The sequence below is a fragment of the Microtus pennsylvanicus genome, chromosome 1 (assembly GCF_037038515.1).
Source record: "Microtus pennsylvanicus isolate mMicPen1 chromosome 1, mMicPen1.hap1, whole genome shotgun sequence".
Lineage (NCBI taxonomy): Eukaryota > Metazoa > Chordata > Mammalia > Rodentia > Cricetidae > Microtus > Microtus pennsylvanicus.
In genome coordinates this window covers 10,962,627-10,983,044 of record NC_134579.1, presented here as the reverse complement: position 1 = coordinate 10,983,044, position 20,418 = coordinate 10,962,627, and positions in this window count along the sequence as shown.

The following is a 20,418-nucleotide window of genomic DNA, read 5'->3' as shown; positions in this document are numbered from 1 at the left end:
TGTATGTATAGGTATACTTATGTTCATATTTTTATGCATGAGTACACACATATGCTTCTCTTGTACATGTAAAAATAAGACTAGTTTACATTCAGTTACTGGTTGAGAGTAACATGAAGATTTTTATATAAGAATATTATAATGAAGCATATATTCCTATGTACCAATTAGGTGAGAAGAGAGCCTACTTAAAACATGATTCTGAAAGTTGTTAGGCCATTATAATTTTATGAACCATGTATCAAACTTTTTAATTTAGGTCTTAAAGTTTTTGAATTAAATCCTACTAAATGGGAACAAGAAGATGCATTCCATATAATTTTTCCAGGTGAGACTCGTGGTAAAATAAATTTGAGAATGCTTTTTTCTAAATTATAGAGATGTGCAGAGGAAGTTGCATGTAACCAGTGACTATAAATCTGAGAGTCATTTGTGAAGCAGCATAAGCAAATACTTGGGGATTTAATTTGATTTATGTTTTATACAATGTTGCTCAAATTAATTAATGAGTAACTCTAGAGTCTAATAAGATGATAAATGAGAAAAGAAATGTAAATAGGATAAAAGAAAGTGGATAGATGATTACAGGTAGATGATAGATAGATAGATAGATAGATAGATAGATAGATAGATAGATAGATAGTAGGTAGATAGACAGATGACATGTAGTTAGATATGAACACAATAGAGTTTGATGTAGGCATACAGAAAATGAAATCCTGTCAGTCGCAAGAAAGGGAAAGAACTATTGACCATCTTTTTAGGTCACAAGAGGCAAACACAGAGAAAGTTACTGAAATTTATTTCTCATCTGTAGAAGCTAAAATGTTGATTTGACAGCAGAGTAGAGCTTAATAAAGAGTGGAGTCAAAAAAAGAAGATAACTGTATTCATGAGTGTAGATAGTATTCAGGTAAGGAGCATCATACTAAATCCTATTAATAAAATACTTGCTAAACATTAAAAAATAAAACATCTTGCATGCACATAAACTGATATTCAGTCACCATTTCCCTCATCAATTAAATTTCTTCTCTGTATTTTATCATAAAAATAGTTAATGAACAGATCTCCTAGAAAGCAGAGGAAAATATCAGTGCTTGGTGTAAAGTGTCCAGGATATTTTGTTTAACTGAGACAGTTGTAGAATCTCTGATTGTCGTCTTATTAATTAAGTAATTAAAGAACAAAAGAAATTAAAGGTGAGTAAAGTTGCAATTCTATAATTGTTTCATTTCAGCAAATAAAAGTCTAGGGAGGAATACAAAAAGTAGAAAGTGAAGCAGACAGTTCAGATCTTTCTTTTTTTTTTTCATTTTTCATTCTCCCTGCTTAGTACTTGTCTTAACTTGTATGCTGAGTAACACTTCCTTTGAACAATGAAGTCACTTGCTACAATGGCTGTATTTAAAACTTAGAATTTTTTTCTTCTAAAGAACAGTTGGCTTGCTTCAGTTCACACAGGTTTACCTGTCATTCATCATCTTTGTCTTTATTGATTAAATGACTCTTGTGAATTTGTATTCAGGCCAACACCTTTCTTTCTAAAAGGTAGGACTTAGTGAAAAGATGCAGTTTCTGGGGCCAAACAGACCAGGGCACAGCTGACACTGTTTAAAATCTATACTGATTGAAGTAACTGAATCCATCATGTTGCCATCTGCATTGATTGTTGTGATTGCTGATGACTCAATCGACAGCCATTTTGCTGGGGAAAACATTACCAATACCTTAAGAATCAAAGCCAACTTAATTTAAATAAAAGGTTAAAAGGATAAAAAAAATCAGAGGAAATGAATAAGAGCTTACAAGTAGAATAGTAACATTACTACCTAATCAACATTATTGCAGTTACTCACACCCAGTCTATGCCATACCCCCTGTAATAAGAACTCAGATATAATAAAGTTCTGAAATGTTGGGACATACAATAATCAGTCATAAAGATGTCCCAAAACAGAAGCTTAAAGATAACAAAGTGAAACCCATTATATTGAAATTGTGAAATTAAAATGTACAACAGTCTTGAAGAAAATAAACAAACAACATAGTTATTTTTGGATTTCTACTAAGATGCATCCGTGTCACCTAAAGTCATTTTCCAAATCACCAGAATTAAAAATCCAATGGTTAAGTTTATAAGAAATTTGAGGGACACTTTTGCTTATACTTTGTGTTATTTATTATAAATAATAAATTTATAAAATGAATTTTAGAAAAATTTAGTTTATTAAATAAGTTTAGGATTCTCCAAGTAACTATATCCAAAGGATGTATGCAGAAACAAATATTTTAATAATAGAGAGTTAAGTTCAAAATATGTGTAACATTTTAATAATATTTGTGTTAAAAGTATAAAATTATACTTTTAATTAATTATAAAATTAATTATAAAATTAATTATAAAATTAATTATAGTTCGAGACCAGCCTGGTCTACAGAGCTAGTTCCAGAACAGGCTCCAAAGCCACAGAGAAACCCTGTCTTGAAAAACCAAAAAAAAAAAAGTATAAAATTATCAATTTTTTAATTCACTGTTTCTTCCGGAATAATGCAAATCCAATGTCCTTCACTTTATTCTTCTTAAAAGTTTTCCCACTGAGTTTTGATTGATTTATTATAATATTGATTTTAGTATCAATGTATAATAATTGATTAATTCTTTAAAATAATTCAAATGTTTCTGTAAAAATTATTTAATATACTTTAGAATTTGCTATTTATTAATATGGAGTACTCAGATCTGAGTGGGCTGCCTTCTTGATAATACCCCTCCCAGAAGGCTCAAAGATCTATGCAGAAGAGATAGCAGAAAGATTGTAAGAGCTGATGGTGGTGTATGATTGAAGGGAACAGTATTTGCCAGATGCAACAGTGCAAATGTGAACTCGCAGAGACTGGGAGTGCAAGCACACGACTTGCACAAGCTCAAGCTCGACGAAGCTCCCAGCACTAAGGAAAATTTGTAGGCACAGAGTCCCATCGCTGGTCAGCAACATATAGATAAATAATAGCTTTTCAGAGAGGCAAAATTAGTTTTTCCCAATGAGTGACTCTGTATATTAACCACATTCCAAGGCAGGCTTCATGCCAGCATAATGTGGACTCTCTGTCTCTGGCTGTCTGGCTGTCTCTGTCTCTGTCTCCCTCTCTCTCCTTCTCTCCCTTTTAGAGAGGGTCTCATTATGTAGCCATAGATGGCTAGTAACTCATTGATATACCCATCTGGCTTTTGACTCACAGAGATCAACTTGGGATCTGCTCCCCAGAAGCTGGAAATAAATGCATGGAATAGTAAGTCCAACCCAATTCCTTCTTTCCTTCCTTCCTTCCTTCCTTCCTTCCTTCCTTCCTTCCTTCCTTCCTTCCTTCCTTCCCTCCCTCCCTCCCTCCCTCCTTCCTTCCTTCCTTCTTTCCTTCCTTCCTTCCTTCTTTCCCTCCTTCCTTCCTTCCTTCTTTCCTTTCCTCCTTCCTTCCTTCCCTCCTTCCTTCCTTTCTTTCTTCTTTCCTTCCCTCCTTTCTTTCTTTCTTTCTTTCTTTCTTTCTTTCTTCCTCCTTCCTTTCTTTTCTTTCCTTTTTTTCCTTTTAAGAAAGAGAAAAAGATATGAAGTATGTCTATGTGGAAAGATATGGGGGACTGAAAAAAATGAGACAAAGATGCTATATGAAATGGAATTCAAACTTTTAAAATGTAAAAACATATGCTGAGATATTAAGAAATGAAATGAATGATCATTTTATTATATACAAACTAAATACCCACCTGTCTTAGTTATGCACAATCTGCTCCTCTCTGTCATAGAAGAAAATTGTATAAGAATTTCCTAATTAAAAAGTATACCTTTAAGAAATCTTCAGTGAAATGCAATTATTGGTATTCTGAAGAAAACTTCACATTCATTCAAAATTAACATCTTATAAATTAAACATAGGGGCCTAAAATTTGATTCAGCAGGCAAATGTGTTTTCCCGCAAACCTGATGACTGAAGCTTGAATCCAGAGCATCAGATGGTATACGGAGAACCCATATGCAGGGGTTGTTCTCAACATTCAACTGTGTCACAGCAATGGCATGCACACACACAGGCATGCACGTGCATGCACACATACAGGCATGCACGTGCATGCACACATACAGGCATGCACACATACAGGCATGCACGTGCATGCACACATACAGGCATGCACGTGCATGCACACATACAGGCATGCACACATACAGGCATGCACGTGCATGCACACATACAGGCATGCACACATACAGGCATGCACGTGCATGCACACATACAGGCATGCACGTGCATGCACACATACAGGCATGCACGTGCATGCACACATACAGGCATGCACGTGCATGCACACATACAGGCATGCACGTGCATGCACACACACACAGATTAAATAAAGAAATTTTAAAATGGGGAAAATATTACATGTGGTATTTAGAATATTCACTATCAGTTAATGTCTTTATATAATACAAACCTAAAATTTAAGAAAAATAGTGTGAAAATATTTTTCTACTAAAATTATGTATAACCATAACTGAAAATGATTTATATTTTATGAAAAATAAATAATAAATATTGAAGAAAAATTTAAGAGAGTGATGTAAGAACCTATATTTAATATGATCATATATGACAGGTCAACAAAAATTATTCCCTTTTCTATCTTTGAATTAACATTAACTCGATATATAATGATACACTAAATCTTATTACATAGTATTCTCAACAAACAACATTTTTTTTACAAGCATGGTATGGTAAATTCTGAAGCTCAATGAGTTTGATTTGAGTTGCATGTCCAGTATCTCTCTAGTAACATACTAATGTGTGTAAACAACACAATAGCAATTGTAATAAAACAAGACAGTGTGTTCCACACTATAATAAACTTATTATCAGTAATAGAAAATAGATAAGTATCTCTGTAATAATATGTAATTAGTCCATATAGAAATACTAATGTCGGCAAAATTATCAGCAGCTAGATTATTGTATTGATGGAGAGAATAAATAGGCAGAGAGAGCTATAACACATTATACAACTGTATTTTCTTTAAAAATTCTTTACTGCTTTAAAAATTTCTGACAGTTCAATTTTATTTAATACTGTATTTCCTCAGAAATTGTTCTCAAATTGGTTTCCTTTTCTTAATTTTCTTTGAAGAAAGATGACATTTCGTCTTTTCTTTACTAAGGAACCTGACAAAGCAGCACAGCTCATCGGAACAATGTACTTCAGGAAATGGTTCAAGTCCGTCCACATAGAAGGGAATGAGCGCCCTCTGCTGTTCATTTGGAGAGTTCTCCAGCTCCGATCTGTTAGCTGAAAATACCCAAACTTGTGGTTAGTAAGTCTCATGTCATTTGTATTACATCCATTACGCACAGTTACTGTACCTTATTACATATGTAATAACATTCAATTTATATATATATGCCTTTGCACAAATAAGTCGTTGATGTACATATTAATATTTACTTAAAATCTATAAGCAATAATGGACTGGGGAGAGACACAATTTTGTATTTAGCAATCAATGAGCAAAAATGTATATTTATATAAAAATAAATATAAAACAGGCAGTCCTATATCTGATAAGTACTGAATTACCTTTTATAGAAAAAAATTACGATAATTACCACATTGAATAGCAGAAAGGATTTTTATGCAGAGTTTATGACAACAAAACAAAGGAATTACATCAGAGCTTGTTAATGTTTACTTTTATGTCCTCGTTCGCTCTGAAAATGCATAAATGTGCTTTAAATATGTGAGTGGTCTGAGTAGGTTTAAGATTTTCATCATCATCTCAGGTCTTCTACTTGATTCATGCAGCATGCCTTAGGAAATACACATTTTAAAAAGTATAGCAACTGACTCATACTGAGATCATCATAAATATGTCACTTAAAATAATTAACAGTTTTCAAGTGATGAAATGTAAACAGCTAAGAAACATTTAAAAAGTGGTCAACATCATTAGCCATTAGGGAAATAAGAATCAAAACAGCACTCCAGGAAAGGTACCACTCCCAGGATTAGCTGGGCAACACAAACAGGAATCAATGGTGTGTGTGTGGGGGGGAGGATTCTCAGCTTTAGGGGGTTGAGAGTGAAGAGAGTGGATAGAGAAACAATTTAGGAAGGAGAAAGAATATGGCCAAAATATATTGCATTAATTTCTGAACGGATTTATAAAATTATTATTAAAAAATAAAACCTATTAGTTAGCTTCTCTAGGGATCTCAAACTACGGGCTCAATGTCCTTTGTTTATGGCTAGAATCCACTTATGAGTGAGTACATATCATATTCATATTTTTTTTACTGTGTTTCTTTCTTTTTTTATTGATAAAAGGAGAATAAAGAAAAGCAAGAAAAAAAAACAAATTTCCACCTCCTCCCAGCCTCCCATTTCCCCCCCCTCCTCCCATTCTTCTCCCCCTCCTCCCACCCCTCTCCCCGTCCCCCCACTTTTCTCCCCCTCCCTCTCCAGTCCAAAGAGCAGTCAGGGTTCCCTGCCCTGTGGTAAGTCCTAGGTCCTCCCCCCTCCGTCCATATCTAGGAAGGTGAACATCCAAACTGGCTAGGCTCCCACCAAGCCAGTACATTGCGTTGGATCAAAACCGCGTGCCATTGTCCTGGGCGTCTCATCAGCCCTCATTGTTCGTCATGTTCAGAGAGTCCAGTTTTATCCCATGCTTTTTTTGGTAACAGTCCAGCTGGCCTTGGTGAGCTCCCAGTGGATCAGCTCCACTGTCTCAGTGGGTGGGTGCACCCCTCGTGGTCCCGACTTCTTTGCTCATGTTCTCCCTCCTTCTGCTCCTCCTTGGGACCTTGGGAGCTCTATCCAGTGTTCCAGTGTGGGTCTCTGTCTCTATCTCCATCCAGCGCCAGATGAAAGTTCTAGGATGATATGCATGATATTCGTCAGTATTGCTCTAGGATAGGGTCATTTCAGGTTCCCTATCCTCAGCTGCCCAAGGAACTAACTGGGGGCCTCAGCTTGGGCACCTGGGAGCCCCTCTAGGGTCAAGTCTCCTGCCCATCCTAAAGTGGGTCCTTTAACTAAGAAATGGGGTTCCGTGCTCCCCTATCCAACCTTCCTTTATCCCGATCCTCCTGTTTCCCCAAGTCCCCCCTCCTTTCCTTCTACCTTTTATCTCCCCATTTCCCCTTACCCCCATCCCACCCCACCCCCAACATCCCATTTTTCTCCCCGGCAATTTTGTCTACTTCCCTTATCCAAGAGGATAACTATATGTTTTTCCTTGGGTTCACCTTCTTACTTAGCTTCTTTAGATTCGCCTATTGTAGACTCCGTGACCCCTATTTATGGCTAGAAACCAATTATGAGTGAGTACATCCCATGTTCATCTTTTTGGGTCTGGGATACCTCACTCAGGATAGTGTTTTCTATTTCCATCCATTTGCATGCACAATTCGAGAAGTCATTGTTTTTTACTGCAGCGTAGTACTCTAATGTGTATATATTCCATACTTTCTTCATCCATTCTTCCATTGAAGGGCATCTAGGTTGTTTCCAGGTTCTGGTAAGCCCAGAAGCACAGACATTAAGGGCAACATTGAATAAATGGGACCTACTAAAACTGAGAAGCTTCTGTAAAGCAAAGGACACTGTCACTAAGACACAAAGGCAACCTACTGACTGGGAGAAGATCTTCACCAACCCCACAACAGTCAAAGGTCTGATCTCCAAAATATATAGAGAACTCAAGAAACTAGACTTTAAAAGGCTAATTAGCCCAATTAAAAAATGGGGCACTGAACTGAACAGAGAATTCTCAACAGAAGAAGTTCAAATGGCCAAAAGACACTTAAGGTCGTGCTCAATCTCCTTAGCAATCAGGGAAATGCAAATCAAAACAACTTTGAGATATCATCTTACACCTGTCAGAATGGCTAAAGTCAAAAACACCAAGGATAGCCTTTGCTGGAGAGGCTGTGGAGGAAGGGGTACACTCATTCATTGCTGGTGGGAATGCAATCTTGTGCAACCACTGTGGAAGTCAGTGTTTCGGTTTCTCAGGAATTTCGGGATCAATCTACCCCTGGACCCAGCAATACCACTCTTGGGAATTTACCCAAGAGATGCTCTATCATATGTCAAAAGCATTTGTTCAACTATGTTCATAGCAGTATTATTTGTAATAGTCATATTCATATTTTTGGGTCTGGGTTATCTCACTCAGAATAGTGTTTTCTATTTCCATCCATTTGCATGCAAAATTCAAGATGTCACTGTTTTTTATCACTGAGTCGTACTCTAATGTATAGGTGTGCCACACTTCCTTTATCCATTCTTCCATTGAGGGGAGGGTGAGTGGTGGAGCAGGAGGGAAATGGGAGGAGGGGAGGAACTGGAAATTTTGAAGGGTATTATTTATAAAGCAACTAAAAAATTTTGAATTCATTAAAGTCAAATACTTAAAAAAATAAAACCTAAAAATAAATTTATTGTCCTGTATTTTTAATGCAAAATAAAAATGTGTCCCTCATAACAAATTGTATACATTTTAAATGTTCATTTGTAAAACTGTAAGCATTCACTTCGATAAAAATTTATTAACTGTAAGTCAATATTTCACTAGCCCTAAGAATAAAGCTTTGAACTGGGTACATGTATTTACTTGTCTGGACACATAAGAAGTAATGCAGGTACTACTATACAGATCTGAAATCCCAAAAGTCAGATGGCTGACATGGGAGGTTCATGAATTTCATGTTAGACTGTGCTACATGAAGAAATAATAAATCATATCTTTCTCACAAAAAGGACAAAGAACCCTTTTCATACCCAAAAGGTTTTACATTCACCACCTATGATGATTAAATAATTCACAATAAAAATTAAGATAATGAAACAATGTATACCTGTACAAATAATCCAATTGTCACAGGTATGTATGGAGACGCGTACAGAAACAGAGAAATAGACACTTGTGCAGTATTATTTCAAATATAGTTTTCTAACAAGATACCAAAATTGAAAGAGTATAATACAGTGAATTTCACAGTGGCTATCTACAAATGGGATATGGGTCTCCTTCCACTTATTTATGTACAAGTTAGAAATATTCTGCTCTCTTTATCACTCTAAAATGTTGTGTCACATGTTTAAAATATGTAAGCATAGCATACATAGCTTCCCTTGGGAAATATCATGTTCCCTGGCATGATTGTTTAGGTCAAAAAGAACCTATGTCAAAGAAAATGGATTCACTAGACTTGTATTTTGTGTTCTAAGAAAAATGTGGCTAAAATTCCCTGCCCGTTTACTCCCATGTGCCTTTGCCTGAGCTGCAGTAAACGTAGTACTGTGTTATCTAACACAATGAGCAATTCAGTTAGTATTATTAACTCTGAGTGGATATATTTCAAAGCAGAATCATTTTGATAAGTTTTTGTGCAACAATAGAAAAAGACAATGTTTAAAATAAGAAAATAATGAATTATCTGTCAATGAAAATAGTAGATAATTATTAGCAATGTATGTATACAAAATTAATAACACTCCAAAGATTTCACCATATTAAAATAAACATGACTTTAAAAACATTCCAAAGATATTTCATTATAAAAATATAGATTTAGCAATTCATTAGTGAGATGATCTCAAAAATATACAACATTTTGTAGTAATAAGGGTGGCAGGGCTGCATCCCCAACACCCCAGCTGCCTGCTCGGCTAGCTTATGCCCCGAAATAATTACACGGACACTGCATTCTTTTAATCACTGCTTGACCCTTTAGCTCTAGCCCTTACTGGCTAATTCTGATATACCGATCAACCCATCTATAATAATCTGTGAGCACCGGTCTTACCAGGAAGATTCTAGGTTGGAACTTCATCGCGTTTGTCTGCCCAGGAGCCAGGAGCATGGCATCTCTCTCTGAGGCGTCTGCTCCCGAGAGGAGAGCTGTGGAGTCTGAGCTCACTTCCTCTTCCTCCCGGCATTCTGTTCTGTTTATTCCACCTACCTAACCAATAAAATGGGCCAAGGAAGTTCCTTTATTAGCCAATGACCTTCCTCCATCATTTCCCCTTTTTCTGTTTAAACAAAAAAAAAAAAAAGGAAGGCTTTAACTTTAACATAGCAAAATTACATACTTATAACAAAACAGTTATCAAGTAAAAGTTACAATAATCTTATCATAACTAAGGAAAACTATAACTATAACTAACTATTCTTAACTCCATCAAAGACTCCAAAAAGATACAATACTACCTAAGCAAACAAGAAAAAAGCAACTTTTAAAACTCTAGAAATGACAGAGACATCTCGCTGCCTGGACAGTCACCCAAAGTTCCTCTGTACCGTTGGGGCATCCATCTTCAGCCTTCAGGCCCATGGTATCCAGCAGACATTTCCATAAAGCAGGAAAATTCAAAGTCAGTTCAGTCACTATCTGTTGTGTCCTGCAGAATGTCTCACAGACTCTTTCATGAATCAGGAACCCCGAAAGATCATCTCACCTTTAGGCAAGTTTAGCAGTCCTCTCTCTGTGGGTTCTCTGTGTCCAGTTTATGCAATAGTCCAGGCAAGAACAGTTTCTTGCCCAAATGGCTATCAAACTCCATAAGGATCCTCTTCGATGCCCATCTTCCTTTTGAAGTAGATTGGTGCTGCCAGGAGCAGAGTATCTCATTGTTATGAAAAGTCCTAAGTTATTAAAACATTAAATGTCCTATTCTGTAATCTTTGAAAGACATGAAGAATGTCTATCTAAAATATATCTCTATATATCTAGAAAATCTAACTAACATGACTACAAGCTTTACTATTATCGATGATTATCCATTAACAACCTATATTTCTTAATTATACAGTACATATTTAAATGAACTACACAATCACAATACCTTAATCAATATCAGAAATACATATACATATAACAAAATTGACCATAAATCTCTATCAATAAAGCAAAATCTATACTAATACAGATTATTCATATCTATATCATATCCCCCTTTAAATGTTAAAGAACGTTTTATAAACCATATTTGGGAACATGGGCGCAGTTTTTTCTCTCCAAACTGCTTCCTGCTGAATGGGAGTGTCGTTAATGATTTTAGGGTGTAACCTGTGTGCCAGGTTTATCTCAGTTGGCAGTTGAGTGAAGTAATTTTTTGAGGGTGTTCACAGGAACCTTTTGGGAGGTCGTGGTCTATCATACCATATCGGGATAGATGCAACCCACAGGGTCTGGTCCTCTGTGAAAACAAAAGAAGACCCTCTCCAAAGCATTATATCCTTAGACCCAAATTCTGAAATCATACCCTCATGATATTTGTTCTGGTTCCACTTGGCAGCCCATATAATGAAATGTCTCTCTGTACTTAGCTCCTTCACAGTCAAAAATATTAAAGAAAACACAATGTACATAATCCAGACTCTCTGTGAATTTTCCATTTTACGTGGCTTATTTTTCTTTATTTCTTTTAATCTCTTAACTATCTGTACTCTGTCTCTTTAAAGACTTTACCTTTTTTTTAACATTAACTTTATTCTCTATATTCTTTTTCTTCTCTCTCCCAAGCCTACGTACATTCATCTAACAGTGTGACTCATTTAGTGGTCTGAATCTGTCCTATTGTGAATCTGCAATTTTTTACTATCCAGGAGCACTTTTGATTTGCGCCTTTAAATCACTAGGTGCTTAAGAATTTAAGCTGTGACATTCCTAGGTTAACTTTTTGCTTTTTGAGCGTATATCTTTGACCTGGAATAACTCTGTAGACCAGGCTGTCTTTGAACTCTCAGAGATCCGCCTGTCTCTGCCTCACAGACATTGGGATAAAGGTGTTTGCTACTACACCTTGAACTCACAGAGATCTGTTTGTCTCTGCCTTTTAGGCACTGGGATTAAAGGCGTGTGCTACCACACCTTGAAGTCACAGAGGTCTATCTCCCTCTGCCTCCCGTGTTGGGATTAAAGGTGTGTACTACCACACACAACAACTCTCTTCCTTTTTTTAAGAACTTCAACTTTTAGCCTGCATATATTTTTAACACGCTTTAAACCATTCAGAAATTTTCTCTTGTCTTTGAATCTCTCTTTACTGTATATCTCTCTTTTTCTGACCACATGAGTCTTTAATTTACTGAGCAATATGGGTAGGATTAAAGCCGTGGCTTTGCCTGCTAGATCCAGTCCAGTCCTTAGCTTTCCAGCCTCATGGCTGAGGTACTGGCTGTAGCCATGTTTACTGCCACAACTCTACGGCATTTCAAGGTCCCTGCCAGCAAGTAAGCTACAGCATTATGTCCACAGACAACATACAAGTCCTCTCTAGTCGTCCCTCCTGCCTCAAACAGTCATATTTTGCCCTGGCAGGATGGCCCAGAAAGCCAGCATTTTAAAACAACACAGGTTTTTCCTGCTGCTGAGTCAGGAAAATTTCAAAATGGAGGACGTACCATTTTGTGCTAGCTCTGGGGCCACCAGGTAGGAGCGGCACTCAGCACTGTAATTCTGAGACTGAGTGTGCAGCACAGAAATTCTTTTCATCCAAGTTACGTCCAAATCTGACACATGGAACACTGCACAGTCGGAAAACACGTCTCTGTATGGCGGCAGGAATCCACCATGCTCTCCCACCTGCCTAAGCCTGATTCAGCCGTCTGCCCAGGTGCAGGCGGGAGTGCTGAGCCATCAGCACAATCTCAGAGCACTCTCCTTCCTATCCCAAGCGGGAACAGAAACATCCAGTCCCATAAAATCCCCTGAAATGCTTTAAAGCCAGAGTTCATGCTGGCAGCACAGTCCCAGGAAGCTGCGCTTTAAATTGACACAGCATTTTTTCTGCTGCTGTTGCTGAATCAGGAAATCTCTCTACAGCAGGCCACCAACAAACAGCAAAAATCTGTGTTAAACTCTCTCTCCCTTATTTTTAAGCCTTCTCAGGTTTTTTAAGTGGTTTTAGTCCATCACATCGGGCGCCATTTGTAGTAATAAGGGCGGCGGGGCTGTGTCCCCAACACCCCAGCCGCCTGCTTGGCTAGCTTATGCCCTGAAATAATTACACGGACAACATTTTAAAGTTTCTTTATTATTTGAAAGGACCATATTCACTGATTAACTTGGAAATATCATTTGATTCAGGTACATTTATACAATAATATTTAGAGTTTAATTATTTTTATTTTTGGTTGTTTTTTTTCTAAGTTTTTTTCAGATAATTACAGTATCTTTCATTCTTGAATGATAATTAATTTTTAATGAACTAAGTAATTATTCTAGTTATTACTTTATAAGACATCACTAAGAAATTCCACCTTAATATTTCTGTGTCTGATTATTGTCAATACCTATTAAGAGAGATATGATAAAAAGATATTACTGTTCAAATTGTTAATTTTTAAATAAAATTCCTTGAAAAAATATATAAAAGCTTGCATAAGATTAGCTTTGATGTAGACACAAATAAGAGCTATTACTTCACATACTCAGGAATCTCATGCCTGAAACATTATTTGCCATTATGACTGGCATTCAAGTACCTTGCTTCATTATCAGTCTCACATTTAACTCTAAACATCCATTTGATGTGTGCAGTCATGTATTAGTGTACCTGGAATTTGGAGCATGTGAGCTAAACATGGTAGCCCAAGCTTGAATCCCTAGTCATGGGAGGCTGGGTCACAATGATCTGATGTTTGAGATCAGTTTGGGGTCCATAAATCCTATCCCAACAGTTTTTGAAAGAAACCTTTTGCTGCAGTTTTGATAATATGAATTTGTAAAAGGATAGACATTCAAATTAATTTTAAGAAATTTTCATTATTTTCAAAGTTTTGAAATATTTAAATGTTAAATGGCTATGAAATTCTGCTGTTTCATTTGTAAATATGATTTTTATTTTACTTTTTAATCACTAAGGCTGAAACTTGGCTCTTGGCTTCTTTTCTCTTCTAAGGTTCCTAGGAAGGATTCCTCTGGCATGGTACAAAGGAAAGTCAAATATTTCATCAGTTACTAGCAAAGGAGATGCTGTAGTTATGTCTAATAATACAGGGCTGCTCTCTGGTCCAAAGTGCCCTTTCTGCGTTGGTTACACGGAGACTTCACAAACACTTTTCTAAAGGGAAGTGTAAATTCACAGAATGGCAGCAGGGGACTGAAGTTGGAATCCACTGAGTAGCAGATACCCGAGTGTCAAGAACGACTTTCTGAGGAATTGTACTCTTGATTGCCACCATCTCGTACTGTATCACAGGTTACCAGCAACAGGTCAGCTCAGTCCAGGCTATACACTCAGGAACATGTAGCTCAAAGGGTAAAACTTCAAAGTATGTCTCAACTCAGACGTCCTTGACAGCTCCTTTATTTGGAATACTGCATTTTCAGTATAATCTGCAGTCGCTTTTTAAACTATTTGCAAGAGGGGACAGTAGATCTAAGGCTTTGCAGAGAACAGTCCTACAGTAATTTACTCATTGTCCCAGGGTTTGACTATTTTTATCTCCTAGCCATCTAATGGCAGCATCTATTTTGTGTACTATCCCCTTATTTATTCTTTAGTGAGATGAAGCAAAGGCTCATCTATATACCTAATCTCCATTTGTTAAAAATAGTTATCAATTTCAGCATAAGAAATAAAAAAAAAACTTTCTCCCCATGCCTTTGCCCCATTTTTTCTTCTTCCTTATCAAAACCTACAACACATACCATCATAAAGGGACCACTGAGGTATATGTCATTTAACAGAAATATTTCCCCAAGTTACATCTTCTCTCTTGACCATTCCTAAAAATTCTGAATCACAACAATGGGTAACATTCACCATTGTATTTGTCAAAAGTCAAGATGTAAAGTGAATAGGTAGCAAAAAAATATCCAGATCTTATGTGTAATTTATTATATACAGTGGTAATATTGTTTAAAACTATGTTTCATACAAAAAATATCCACTACTGATTTTAAAATAAACAGGCAAAGAACGACCAAGGGACAGTGGAGATTCCACAAAAAAGTATGATTGAGAATTGTTAGTTTAATTTAAAATGAATCTCAATTATAAAGAATATCAGCCGTAACATATACACAGATGACCTGGTGCAGACCCTTGCATGTCCTGTGCTTGATGCTTCAGTCTCTGCGAGGCCATAAGAGCCCCGCTTAGTAAAACATTGAGCTCAATTAGACTCTTAATGCATAGCCAGGATCTAATTAGTTTTGATTAATGTACACAAGCATAACTTTAATGGCTTTTATGTAAATGAAACCTCATACATTCCTATATCAATACACATGCCTACAAAATAAAAGTATAGAATGCATGTGCAAGTGAGGACAATTATTCTAGAGCTTTTCTATTCACAAACAGCTTCTAAGAAGTATTTTCAAATGCACATTTCAGAGTTAGCATACAGAGTTTGATATAGTGTATTTTCGGAAACGTTCTAGGCATTTGACTTCTTGAGAAGAATTTAAGGTGGCTTTTATTCTGTAGTGTATGGGAGCAATTTTAACTCCCCACCCTGAATCACATTCTGAATAAAAAAATTACTGAGATGGTCTATTTTACAAATCTGTATAAATATGCAATTTTTGTTTAATCACTAGAAATCAGAAATAACTTTTGTTTTTATAAACATAATCCATTTAAACTTGGAAAAATACCATTATCAAATGTTATGCTTGTCAAAAAATGAAAGACTTCCTTCTTTCTCCTTTTTTCTCTTCCCTCTACCCTTTCTTCCTCCCTCCCTCTGTCTCCCTACCCCTACCCTTTCCCTCTCTCTCTCTCTCTCTCTCTCTCTCTCTCTCTCTCTGTCTTTCTGTCTCTTTTTCTGTTTTCCTTCCCTCCTTTCTTTTTTTCCTTCTTTCTTTCGTTCTTTCTTTTTTCCTTCTTTCTCTCTTTTCTTATTTATTTTTGTTAGCAGATTCAATACCAGTATAAGACAACTAAGTAGATTACATATCAGAATACAGTTGTTTACTTTATATGGACGGCATCACTCTGTTTTAAGGAAAACTTTTTTTTCTAGAAAGATCCTGGTGACAGATCTAGAAAGATCTAGAAAGATCTAGAAAGATCTAGAAAGATCTAGAAAGATCCATGAGTCAGGCAGAAACATAAACACAGGACAGAAGGGTACAGTACATAAGATTAGTGGCAGTTCCATCGTTCTCTAACACCAGGAAGAACCATAGAATGGCCTGAGAATGCAATGCGAGTTTACAGGTGCAGGGAGATGAGAGGAGGGCACAGACACATTGGGCAGAGGCAGAAAGAATGACTAGAATGTTGGTTTATTTGGAATGATACAGTTGGTATTTATTTACCTGTGTAGCCTTTCTTCCTTTGGAATGGCAGCCCACAAATAATGACACAGAGACTTATTATTAATTATAAAAGCTTGGCCTTAGCTTAGGCATTTTTCATAGTATCCCTTATAAATTAAATGCTCTGTTGTTGTTTTTTTTTTGTTTTGTTTTTTTAATCTACATTCTACCATGTGACTTGATTACCTCTCCTCTGTACCATATAGCTGACTCACTGGCTTCTGCATCTCCTGCAGGTCTAGATACTAACCCTGAGTTCCTCTGTTTCCATGGAAGTCTGCCATTCTCTCCTGCCTAGATATTGGTCACTTAACTCTTTATTAAATCAATCAGAAGACATCTTAGACAGAAACGCATCTTTTTTATGTAAACACGTATAACACAACATACCTGTTACATAAGTTAGACAAAATTACAGAAGGAAACCATATTTTGGTAAGGCATTTTTAATATACTCTATTATAGAATTTTTTCTTCTAAAATATGCTGATTAAACTTTTCTGGCAGGTTTTTTAATGGCTAATGTCTCATGGTTTGAAAGACTTTTCTTGGGTTATTGAAAAAATTAATAATTAATTTAATTATAATTAAAAATTAATAATTGTATTATGCTACCCATAATACAAGGTAACAGTAGGACACATATGACACTGTATTCTTTTCAACTAAAAATACTTTATCCTCTGAAATTAGAATAAAATGGCAATATTCTCAGTATAAGCTTATTGTAATTTTGAGGATGCACCATTTCACAGATTTCACATGCTGTATGATAAATGGCACTACTTATGATCAACTCCAGAAAATAGTTCCAGGGGAATTTTATATATATTATATTATATTTAATGACTACAAAACATAAAATTATTTTAGCAAAATAACCATTTTACTGTAACATTTTGATTTCCAATTACAAGTAGAGCCAGAATAATTCACTATAGTGATTGTGTAACTGTCTACTCTTTCATAGGACAATGATAGAGGCCGGGGAAACATGTACATTGATTTTCTTCCCTTCAAATTTAACAAAAGAAGGTTAATTGCTAACATGAAATAAGGAGATGCAGTGAAGGGCAGCAGGAGCAGAAACCCTCCTGGAGATTGTCAATTTACCAAATGATTTGTAAATTGCACAGTCTTTCATTATCAAATGTGCTCACCCTATGCCGTGTAGCCTGCTGTTTGAAAGCAGTTGCTTTTCAGTGTTTGCTCTGTGGGGATCATCTTTAAAGTCACAGAAAACATGAAATCCTTCTGCAATTAAGAACTCTACGTATAATTTACTTCAGAAGATGGGTTGGAGAGAAATAGATATAGGGGAATGACTTATGAGGGAGCAGTGGTGCTCAAGGGTTACTGAGAGAGGAAGGGGAAAACCTTGAAAATGTTCATTAGCAGACTCTGCATTTGCATAGTCTACGAATAACTCTACCAGAAAGGAAGATCAGCCAGCAATAGTTACTTGTGGGATGCTGGTTGCTGTGAGCCTGGCCCTGGCATCACTGCTCCCATTAGCTCACAGATGGCATGGGCCAACTGCCCATGTGAATCTAGTCTCTCCTGGTCTCTACTAGTCCAAACAGTGGTGCAATTAAGAAAATACTTCTCCTGCCATGGTGTCAGCTGTTTGGTGGAAAAGCTTCTCTGATGTTTCTATTTTTACAAGAAAGCGATGCTGAAATAGAAAAGCCATGAATTTAAAGGGAAAGTAGGATAAGGATGAGTGCCACCTAGAATTCGAGAGTCTGGGTATACAGTTTTAAAAGGAGCCACATTTTTTGAATATCTATTTATTTGCATTCCCAGTCATCTGTCACCCGTTTACATTCACAGAAATATGCTCATTCACATCCACACAAAGCCGCTCTACCTCTCTGAGTTTTAGGTTCTACAACGTGAAAAGAAATGTAAATATGCAGTGGGAGAGACAAACAGTACACAACACAGCAGGCACGGCAAGAGGGCACAAAAAAGAATTATTTAACACTAATGAAAACCTGCGATAATTCTCTATTTAGCAAGGTTTCTTTTTAATACATATTGCTTTTCATCAGGAAAATTGAAACAGTCAGAATGTAAAGCATCTCAAATATCTGTCTATCTGCACTTTACTTTTCTCAATTACTGTCTTCTTCTCTTGCACATTTTTGTTTCTATTATTTAAATATTATTTTCACCTATTCCCTAAATTGTCTGTCCTGGAATTCTTACAAGATAGGGATTGCAACTTGAAAAATTTCTCTCTGTTGATAGAAAAAAATATTCTTCCAAAAGTTTGATATTTATTTACATGTTGGGAGAAACTTTTAGAATATGCCTGAAATCCTTCAACATTTCTTCAAGGAGCAGCTGCATGATTTAAGAGTTATACATCTCTCTGTTCCTTTCTCCATCTTCTTTGACCTCAAGTAAATTATTTTCTGCTGTTCCCAGCTTTCCCATTTTGCCAGGAAAGCAGTTTTTATGGGAAACAGCCTACAAAGGTTGATATTTCTTGATATTGTTTATTTTCTGTTATTCTTCACCAGGAGAGCCGAAGAAACTAACCAAAGGGCATATACAAAGATACAAAGGGTTTAATTTAACATTCTTTTGACAATTGTTATAGCTTCCCTAAATTTGTAATGTTTTTTTAAACATTTTTTTATGCTTAGTATTTTCTTTCAAAGTTAGCCTATCTCCCATGATAAGTCACCGTCCTTCGGTCACCTACCTCACTGTTCTCCCCAGCAAGTTTCAAACCTACCTTCCGGCGCTGATATATATCCTGCCACAGTGCTTTCCACGAGAGTAAATCCACTGTTAGAGTCTGGGCTTACTTTTCTATTCACACCTTGCTTATTTGACTGGACACCAGGAGTTCTCTCTTTAATCTCATCCTATAACTTAAACCACCATTTGTTTGCAAGGATTTAAGTTTTCTAATAAAAAGAATCACTTTTAAACTTTCAAGAAGTCATCATGACTTTTGGCTCTTTAGTTTATCTTCATCTCTAAAGTAGCCCCTTCTGTATATTTCAGAACTTTATCCATGTCTATTTTATCAAATGAAACAGAAAGACTAAGTAAATGCTGATTTCATTCACTATTCTGAAATCAAAGAATCTATTAATTTTTTGACCAATTTAATAGTCTTTAAGATGTTTATTAACTGGGAAAGAATGCACTGTTGTATTGACAACTTCTGACTAAAAATTATTTGCAAAAATATAAAAATCAAAACTTCATTATCTATAAAAATGAATTATTTTAAATTAAAATGATTTAAATAAAACGTAAAACTTTAAAATAAAGCAGTATATAACTGTACACATTTACTGTATTTTTGTTTTCTCTCTAATATTTTCAGAAGAATATATTTTTCCAATCATAATGAACTTTAAAGATTTATATTTAACTAGACTCAATGGACATATTTCTTTTCCCTAAGCAAACATAGTATTTTGCTTCAAAAAAGAAATGAGCAGCATGTATTTTCCCACTGTGTATCACAATAAAATTTACTAATGATACTAACATGACAATTATCTATATATTAAAATATAACTAAAATACACACATGTATGCTTCTATATGTTATACAACAATGTCTGTCTCACTTCACTTGTTATTTATCTTTACAATGTACGTATAAAAGGAATTCCTGCCACATATTTAAGACACATTAGGAATAACATAATTTATTATAATATAATTTTACAAGAAAAAAAAGCAATGCCTTTAATTGATATTTTGTCAGCTCATCTTCATTTACTATTTTCTATTTGATGCTCCCTAAATATTTGTTGCAGGGATACATTGGCAATGCGGTTATGAGTCCTTTTTCCCTGTTCTTCCAATTTAGATATTGTCAATCAGAAATTACTCACAGCGTAGAAGTGAGAAGAGAAAGAAAAGTCATTGTTCTCAGCAGGTAGCTTAGACTGTGATCATCGGCAATAGAGAGAGTCCTATGAAAATGACATGCTCTTCTCCAAGAGGTAGTGGGCATACTTCAGAGCAGAAGCTGTTCAGTTTGGGATTTAGACATCCTTGCATTTATTCACCAGTCTAACCCTAGATGTAGAGATGCCATTTATATCATACATT